The 10,000-nt window shown below is 39.3% G+C and overlaps 1 protein-coding gene across 1 annotated transcript in view; it reads left to right on the top strand.

Moving 5' to 3' along the window:
- The first annotated feature begins 3,585 nt into the window (after positions 1-3,585).
- LOC138013505 (uncharacterized) overlaps positions 3,586-10,000 on the top strand; it is a 50,726-nt gene continuing 44,311 nt past the window's right edge. The window contains exon 1 of the mRNA XM_068860593.1: positions 3,586-3,718. The gene's annotated coding sequence lies outside the window, so the exon portion shown is untranslated. The remainder of the gene's footprint in view (positions 3,719-10,000) is intronic.

The raw sequence follows: 10,000 nt of genomic DNA on the forward strand, positions 1-10,000 counted from the left end.
ACGACGCATATAACAATAAACGCAATTCGCATACAAGTAAGTGGCTGGGTATATCCTGCAGTTTAGCTTTCCCCCCCTTTCTACAAAGGTGAAATGGTGTGACATGAATGGACCTTGAATAATTGCTTCGAACATTTCACATTAGTGAGCATATTTCCTCTTCGGTTTAGCCAGCGAAATGTCAGTTCCTGCTCAGGAACAGCTTCGGAAACACGATCACTTTATGATGTTGTCCTTAACGCATTTAGCTCAATGTAAGATATTTATGACTTTCGATTTGCTGGCTGACTATCTCCAATTCTTCCAGCTATTAATAATCAGTGATCTTCATTGTTTGGTTCTTCACTGGTCAACTTCTGACTTCAATTACTGAGACGGTTTCTCGAAGATTCTGTCCTTCGACTTCTTGGGGCCTTGCCCAACGTAAAAGCAAAAAGCAAGGTGACACACGCTTTCAATGGCGATAAATGTCTGATTGGTCGACGCCTTGCCATGTGACTTCAATAGGGCTGCCATCGGGTATACCAACACAGTCATTTCCAATAGCGAAGGTCTTCAAGCACTTAAACACTTTTTCGATCAACTCACTGTCAAAGAACCAAGCTCGGAAACACTCCTCCGTCTTGGCGAACTAGTTTTAACGCTTAATTGTTTTTCATTCGCCGGCAGCTATTACAAACAAATTAATGGTGTAGCGATGGGCACAAAAATGGGACCTAGCTATGCCAATCTTTTTGTAGGACATGTTGAACACCAATTTTTTAAATCAGTACAACGGCCCCAAACCTGAATTCTACGGCCGCTGCATCGACGATTGCATCGGCGCTATTTCATCCAGCAGGGAAGAACTCGATCACTTTATAACCTCCGTCAATTCTTTTCATCTGGCTCTTAAATATACCTGGGAAATTTCGGAAACTTTATTGGCTTTCCTAGATATTAAAGTTTCTATTAGTAGCAACGTGCTTTGTACCAGTGTTTACTACAAACCTACAGATTCTCACAGTTATTTGTTGTATTCATCATCACATCCATCACATGTCAAGAACTGCATTAATTATTCTCAATTTCTTTGACTTCAACGTCTATGTAGTGATGACTCCAATTTTTCCGGCAAATCAGAGGAGATGTGCCAGTTCTTCGAAAAACGTGGCTATCCTGTCTCTTGGTCAAAGCAGGCCATCATCGCGCCCAACAATTTGATCAACAGTCATCACTACAAACGTCACAAAAAGATAAGAATGACGGAATTCCATTCACTCTCACTTTCCATCCTCATAATCACGCAGTCAAAAGTATCTTTCTGAATCATTTTAAATTACTCCAAAATGATACCGAGACTGGTAGAATCTATTCGCAACCTCCACTTATTTCATTCAAACGCGACAAAAACGTAGGCAACTTTTTAGTTAGAAGCGCGCTCAAAACTAACGAGCAACCCGGCACTTTCAAATGCGCGCGCTCATGATGCAAAACTTGTCTCTTCATTGTTAACACTAGCAAGATATCGGGACTAAGCGATCTGTTAAGATCACCGATCGTTTCACACGTACCTCTGCAAATGTCATTTATTGCATCACCTGTACGTTATGCAATACATTATACATTGGCGAGACAGGTAGGCGACTAGGTGACCGACTCCGCCAACACCTTCGCCATGTTGATAAGAATGACAAACATGCATCTTAGCCAGTCGCTCGTCATTTTAATCTCCCCAACCACTCCAAAAAAAAACATGGCTATCTGCGGCCTTTCCCTACAATGGTACGACGGAAAACCGCACGAATCTGGAACAAAAATTCATCTTCCAAATCGGCACCCTTAATCCTCATGCTATTAACGAACGCTTTTCATTTAACTAAAATATTCCTATTTTTCACGCTGCCATGTTACCACCAATAGCCTAGTTCCTATTCTACTATAAAAACTACACGTAACCCATAATTCTTCGATTTGCTCTGACGAAGGGCCAACGCTCGAAACGTCAATTTACATTATCAACTCCGTTGATAAAACCAAATTTTTATATTAAAATCAGATCTCCCTTGATAAAAAATACTCTTTTTCAGGCCAGTAAAACCGTCGAATGTTTTGACTGCATAGTGCATTTCTATGCCAGCGAGATTCTCCTTTGAGTCAACGGTGCTATCAGGGAAATATCTTAGGAAATTTCAAGGTCAACGTGAGACTCGGTTGCTGTGATAGTGTTTCAGTGGAAATTCGTTCATGGAGCTTGGCCGGCTAATGGATTAACATCTTGGTTTGAATTCATGTGTTGAAATATTTTAAAAATGGAGCAAACAGACACCAATAAATTTCCAAACGGTTTTCTCTTCCAACTAAATAGTTACATACTGTTTTCGCGTGGGTCCGTATCCAACAGAAACTGCGAAGATTTCTGTTTTTTTTTCAAAATTAAGTTGTTAAAATTGCCATTCAAGAGATCCATAGAGGCAAATATATTAAGACTGGCGAAAAAAAGCAATGCAAGAGGTCTATGAAAATTTAGTAATGTATTTCAGTTGTTCAAAAATAATTCTAACAGCAGCAAGAAGCAATATTAACAGATATCATACTTAACATGTCATTACACCTCATGTTGGGTACACTAGAAGGAAACCTTTTAGTTGCAATTACATTTTGCCATAGTCGCGCCAAGCAAAATGAAAATTGTTTGCTTTTCTCCAATGTATAGCAAAGCAACAATATTCAATGTTGAAAATTTTATTCAGGAATACCACTTGCAAGCACGGGGGGTTTTAAGCTTAGTTCCCACTGGCGACATAAGGAACATAAACATAATCATAATCATAAACATAAACATAACCTTCTCATGTTCTAGTGGGGACGGCCGCTCTAAAAAAGGAAAACTTGTCCTCGAAGCTGGCCGCCATCTTGAAAATGAACCGACCCGAAAGTATTGGTCCTAGACTTTAATTGGCCAAAACACAATGACCCCGTTGCGTCATTATGTTTCTCATTATGTCGTTATGATTTTCGCGTTCCCACTGCAAAGAAAAGCGACATAGTCATAGTCAAAGCCATAATCATAATCATAAGAAAATGGTTCTGTGCTTTTCTGTTCACTTTTCTGATACTTCTCTGGTGCATGCTCTGTTACCTCTCTTTCCTTGAAGAGTCCTGAGCACTAGAGAGAATCCGGATACGTTTCGCATTCGTGTGGACGGGCAAATTCGATTTGAATACGCCATGTGTGGATGGAAATATTTTTGAATCTGGGAACAAAAAGTTACGGATTCAAAAATATGCGGATACGTGTGAACGGGGCCTTAGTTAGAAGAGGAAACCGTTTGGAACTTTATTGGTGTGTTTTTTGCTCCATTGTTAAAATATTTTCAACACATGAATTCAAACCAAGATGTTAATCCATTAGCCGGCCAAGCTCCTCGAGCGAATTTCCACTCAAACAGTGTCACAGCAACCGAGACTCGCGTTGACCTTCAAAATTTCCTAAGATATTTCCCTGGTAGCACCGTTAACTCAAAAGAGAATCTCGCTGGCATAGAAACGCACTATGCAGTCAAAACATTAGTCAGTTTGGACCCATTCTGCGGTTTATATTTTGTACCTAGTTTGCATTTTAAACTCAATCTGCAATTTCGAACCTGCAGTCTGTAGTCTGCATTTTATACTGACCGGTAGGTTATCTTATTTCAACGATCAAAGAAATAACGACGTCCTCTCCTCTAACACCAAGGTAAATGCTTAAACCATTTTTCATGACACCTTTGATTACAACACGTAATCTTTAAACGTAGTACTATTTTGGATCAGTCGCTCTCTAAAATGCACATGCCAATTTAATTTTGTTTAAGTTGTAGCAGCATCGCTTGAATTACGACGCATATAACAATAAACGCCATTCGCATACAAATAAGTGGCTAGGTATATCCTGCAGTTTAGCTTTTCACCCCTTTCTACAAAGGTGAAATGGTGTGACATGAATGGACCTTGAATGATTGCTTCGAACATTTCACCTTAGTGCGCATATTTCCTCTTCGGTTTAGCCAGCGAAATGTCCGTTCCTGCTCAGGAACAGCTTCGGAAACACGATCACTTTATGATGTTGTCCTTAACGCATTTAGCTCAATGTAAGATATTTATGACCTTCGATTTGCTGGCTGACTATCTCCAATTCTTCCAGCTATTAAGAACCAGTGATTTTCATTGTTTGGTTCTTCACTGGTCAACTTCTGACTTCAACTACTGAGACGGTTTCTCGAAGATTCTGTCCTTCGACTTCTTGGGGCCTTGCCCAACGTAAAAGCAAAAAGCAAGGTGACACACGCTTTCAATGGCGATAAATGTCTGATTGGTCGACGCCTTGCCATGTGACTTCAATAGGTCTGCCATCGGGTATACTAACACAGTCATTCCCAATAGCGAAGGTCTTCAAGCACTTAAACAATTTTTTCGATCAACGCACTGTCAAAGAACCAAGCTCTCGGAAACGCTCCTCCGCCTTGCCGAACTAGTTTTAACGCTTAATTGTTTTTCATTCGCCGGCAGCTATTACAAACAAATTAATGGTGTAGCGATGAGCACAAGAATGGGACCCAGCTATGCCAATCTTTTTGTAGGACATGTTGAACACCAATTTTTTAAATCAGTACAACAGCCCCAAACCTGAACTCTACGACCGCTGCATCGACGATTCCATCGGCGCTATTTCATCCAGCAGAGAAGAACTCGATCACTTTATAACCTCCGTCAAATCTTTTCATCCGGCTCTTAAATATACCTGGGAAATTTCGGAAACTTTATTGGCTTTCCTAGATATCAAAGTTTCTATTAGTGGCAACGTGCTTTGTACCAGTATTCACTACAAACCTACAGATTTTCACAGTTATTTCTTGTATTTATCATCACATCCATCACATGCCAAGAACTCCATTCCTTATTTTCAATTTCTTTGTCTTTAACGTCTATGTAGTGATGAATCCAATTTTTCCAGCAAATCAGAGGAGATGTGCCAGTTCTTCGAAAAACGTGGCTATCCTGTCTCTGAGGTCAAAGCAGGCCATCACCGCGCCCAACAATTTGATCGACAGTCATCACTACAAACGTCACAAAAAGATAAGAATCCAAATGATCCCGAGACTGGTAGAATCTATTCGCAACCTCCACTTATTTCATTCAAACGCGACAAAAACGCTGGCAACTTTTTAGTTAGAAGCGCGCTCAAAACTAACGAGCAACCCGGCACTTTCAAATGCGCGCGCTCACGATGCAAAACTTGTCTTTTTATTGTTAACACTAGCAATATATCGGGACTAAGCGATCTGTTAAGATCACCGATCGTTTCACATGTACCTCCGCAAATGTCATTTATTGCATAACCTGTACGTTATGCAATAAATTATACATTGGCGAGACAGCTAGACGACTAGGTGACCGATTCCGCGAACACCTTGGCGATGTTGAGAAGAATTACAAAGATGAATTTAAGCCAGTCGCTCGTCATTTTAAACCCCCTAACCCCCCCAAAAAAAAACATGGCTATCTGCGGCCTTTCCCTACAATGGTACGACGGAAAACCGCACGAATCTGGAACAAAAATTCATCTTCCAAATCGGCACCCTTAATCCTCACGGTATTAACGAACGCTTTTCATTTAACTAAAATATTCCTATTTTTCACGCTGCCATGTTACCACCAATAGCCTAGTTCCTATTCTACTATAAAAACTACACGTAACCCATAATTCTTCGATTTACTCTGACGAAGGGCCAACGCTCGAAACGTCAATTTACATTATCAACTCCGTTGATAAAACCAAATTTTTATATTAAAATCAGATCTCCCTTGATAAAAAATACTCTTTTTCAGGCCAGTAAAACCGTCGAATGTTTTGACTGCATAGTGCATTTCTATGCCAGCGAGATTCTCCTTTGAGTCAACGGTGCTATCAAAGAAATATCTTAGGAAATTTCAAGGTCAACGCGAGACTCGGTTGCTGTGACAGTGTTTCAGTAGAAATTCGTTCATGGAGCTTGGCCGGCTAATGGATTAACATCTTGGTTTGAATTCATGTGTTGAAATATTTTAAAAATGGAGCAAACAGACACCAATAAATTTCCAAACGGTTTTCTCTTCCAACTAAATAGTTACATACTGTTTTCGCGTGGGTCCGTATCCAACAGAAACTGAGAAGATTTCTGCTGTGTTTTCAAAATTAAGTTGTTAAAATTGCCATTCAAGAGATCCATAGAGGCAAATATATTAAGACTGGCGAAAAAAAGCAATGCAAGAGGTCTCTGAAAGTTTAGTAATGTATTTCAGTTGTTCAAAAATAATTCTAACAGCAGCAAGAAGCAATATTAACAGATATCATACTTAACATGTCATTACACCTCATGTTGAGTACACTGGAAGGAAACCTTTTAGTTGCAATTACATTTTGCCATAGTCGCTCCAAGCAAAATGAAAATTGTTTGCTTTTCTCCAATATATAGCAAAGCAACAATATTCAAAGTTGAAAATTTTATTCAGGAATCCCGCTTGCAAGCAGGGGGGGTTTTAAGCTTAGTTCCCACTGACGACATAAGGATCATAAGCATAATCATAATCATAAACATAAACATAAGCTTCTTATGTTCTAGTGGGGACGGCTGCTCTAAAAAAGTAAAGCTTTTCCTCGAAGCTGGCCGCCATCTTGAAAATGAACCGACCCGGAAGTACTGGTCCTAAACTTTAATTGGCCAAAACACAATGACCCCGTTGCGTCATTACGTTTCTCATTATGTCGTTATGATTTTCGCGTTCCCACTGCAATGAATAGCGACATAGTCATAGTCAAAGCAAAAATCTTAATCATAAGATTATGGTCGATCATTTTCTCATGATCATGATTTTGTTGATCATAAGGGCACCTATGATTATGTCTGGACGTTCCCACGAAGACATAAGCGACATAACAGCGTTATGTTCGTGCTTATGATTATGATTATGATCGTTATGTCGCTAGAGGGAACTAGGCTTTACTGAATTAAAATACTACTACAACTAATAATACGCTTTCATCACGTTGTAGTGGATTCATTCCTGACCTATTCTAAAGTTTTATAATCCACATCAAATTGAACGTATTTTCCTTTAAGTGAGAAAATCCGTGGAAAGGACGCCTTGCCTGAGAGTCTTTCTTCACTTAAAAAATGTTCTGAACTTTCAGGAAACGGTGGAACTGTTGATTCTCTTGAATCTTCCCGACATATATAAAATATATCGTCAGAATCGTCAGAATTGTGTTACTGGAACGCGGAGAGTGATTTTTCGCATCGCTATTTTAAGGGCTGGCGGCAAGGTACATCTTACTATTTTATACCGTTCCTTTAATTATTAACTTAACGCCCTCAGATGATGACATGATTCCGTGAAAGTTGACGCCTCAAACGATTTGCGATGATAGATTAAAGGATCGAATACAATGGGAATGAAATGTTGCCAGGAACTGGGCATCCAGCTGAGAAACCAGAGTTTACTCCGACTTCTCAGCTGGACCCAGGCCCCAGCCGTTTTTTGGTTGCTAAGAGCGCGTGCGGCTCGTTACTTATGCCATGATTCGTCAAAAGGTAAAAGGTAAAGTCACTTTATTTAACGTCGGTAGTTCCTTCAGCTACGAGGCTGGCATCAATGGAAGCCGACAGTGCGCCCTTTACCCCCCTCCCTCTGTCAGTGCTCCGTTTTAAGGGGATTTAAAGCAATAGCTACACGGATCAGAGGAAAATCGAAACAGACGTTGAAGTCACCGAGGATTGAACCAGGGACCTCTCGTTCCGAAAGCCGCGCACTAGCCATCTGAGCCACGACTGCTCCCAGCAATTTACATGAAATTTACAAACAGAAATACTGTAAATTTCTTTAAACTATTTCCATGTTATTTACAAGTTTTGTTTAAATGTAACTTTACCAAAGGATCCTGTAAATTCCCATTTCCAGTAAATGTAAAGAATCAACAAAAGATGAAATATCATGTAGATTTTACTTACGAAACAACAACATGTAAAATATATTTTACAAAAAAAGGAAATTATAATTTACAACTTGTAAATTTAGATTTAAATATGCCTGTAAATTTTCAACTTTTCAAGTGTGATCCGCTTTGTTGAAATTCAACCCTGGAAAATAACTCTACCATTTCTCCAATAGGCATAAGATTACTCTTTAACATCCTCTATAAAGAGCTGTACCTTGTGTTCAAAGTACAGATGACAGGGTAATTTTGAATAAGGTCTGATTTTTGTTGCCAGGTCATATTATTGATGTCATCGGGTTAGGCAAGTAGAGCAGATCCATTCAGTATTTATTAACACTTTTTGTGCCAGTTATACGGCATTTGTCTAACAAACCCTGCGAATATTTATCACTATATTTGATACTGTTACACGTAGGGGGCTTTCCATTTGACAGAACTGACCGGCCACACCAGGCATGCATTTGGAAGGACTAACTTTACATCTCCTTGAAATTAACACTCTTCGAGGATGATATACAATCCTCGGAAGAATGTGAGGGGTTATCATGCAAGTGTTCCTTCAAAATGTTGCATTTTCTTTGCAAACTGATGGGTCTGGCCGGCCAGTTCTGACAAAAGGAAAGCGTACTTAGAGACAGATGGTCTAAACCATAAGTGATCGCAGCAAGTGCATATATATTCAGGGCTATGTGTTATGTTATCACGAAAAGACTGAATTACTTTTGGCATGGATGTCTAATAGAGTCTTGACCTTGACAAATTTCATCTTGGTTTAGCCTTGAGCTCTGCATAGCTTTCCTTAAATGGTTCTGTGCATTTCTGTTTACTTTTCTGATATGTTCTGAATTGGAAACTTTACCCTTGTGAAATGTTTGCTTTTCATATTCCCTTGCTGCTTCAATATTTTCAGATCTTTTTTGGTGTTTTGCATTGTTTTTCTTTTCCCTGAACTCTTTATTTTTGTCTCTTCCGTTTGATAGATTCTCTCATATAAGCTCTTTTTACCACTGCTATGTAGAAATAATTACTGACACTTACATCATCTTTGGCCATGGTTTACTAATCGATTATTATCTCTGAATAATTGTTGACATTGTCAACACTGCTGATTTCATAACCTGAAATACTGTCATTATAATAATCTAACTGAACTGCTGAAACAGTGTCTTTCATCTAGAGGTCCAATGTAAATAACAGTAGTTCCCTGTTGTCCGCTTATAGGACTGATAACAGTTACTGGTGCCCAGCCCTCAATGGATTTATTTGTAAGTATTGCAACATTTAATGCATCTGAAACTGCTTGGACAATAAGTACATAACACAATGTGTGTCGCTGTGGCAACACACCCACAATTGCTCTGTAATGGGTCCAAAAAATCTTTGACAGTTGTTTCTGATGTATTCAACTCCAGCAGCATGCATGTTCGTGTGATAGGAAGAATCATTGTATAACTGGTGGGCAACAGAAGAAAAGAAGCATGAACCATCTGAGGTACATTCTAGTGTCTTCAATCCTTTCTGAGCAAATTGAGCCTGCAACAGTGCTATAGAAGGATTTCTCAATACTGCTTGTGTACACGTTCCATGAGCAACAGGGCCTGGGTTCGATTTAATGTCTCCTGAAATCGATAGCTTTTCTCTTGTTAGACAATAACTCTCATTTTGTCGGTTCAATTTTGTTGAATGCTTAGTAACAGATTGATCTTGATTACGCAATAGAACTGACGAGAATTTTTTGTGTTTAGCAGTCCTGCGGGTAATAAGATAAAAATGACGATTAGAATCTCCTACTCTCGAAGATTAGTTACATCTGAGTTGCGGTCTAGGTCTAGACATTCTTACTGCAATATGATATTATTTTCCAAAAGCGAGAGATAAGCACTTTCTCAACTCAGACGAACTCGGTACGTTCTTCTTTAAATAATACACCACACACTTTCTAATTACCTTGTCTTTATGAAACAAGCTCAACGTTTTCTTATAAGGAATTCTCAGTGGAAGGTC

This window comes from Montipora capricornis, chromosome 8 (assembly GCF_036669925.1).
Source record: "Montipora capricornis isolate CH-2021 chromosome 8, ASM3666992v2, whole genome shotgun sequence".
In the NCBI taxonomy this organism is placed as follows: domain Eukaryota; kingdom Metazoa; phylum Cnidaria; class Anthozoa; order Scleractinia; family Acroporidae; genus Montipora; species Montipora capricornis.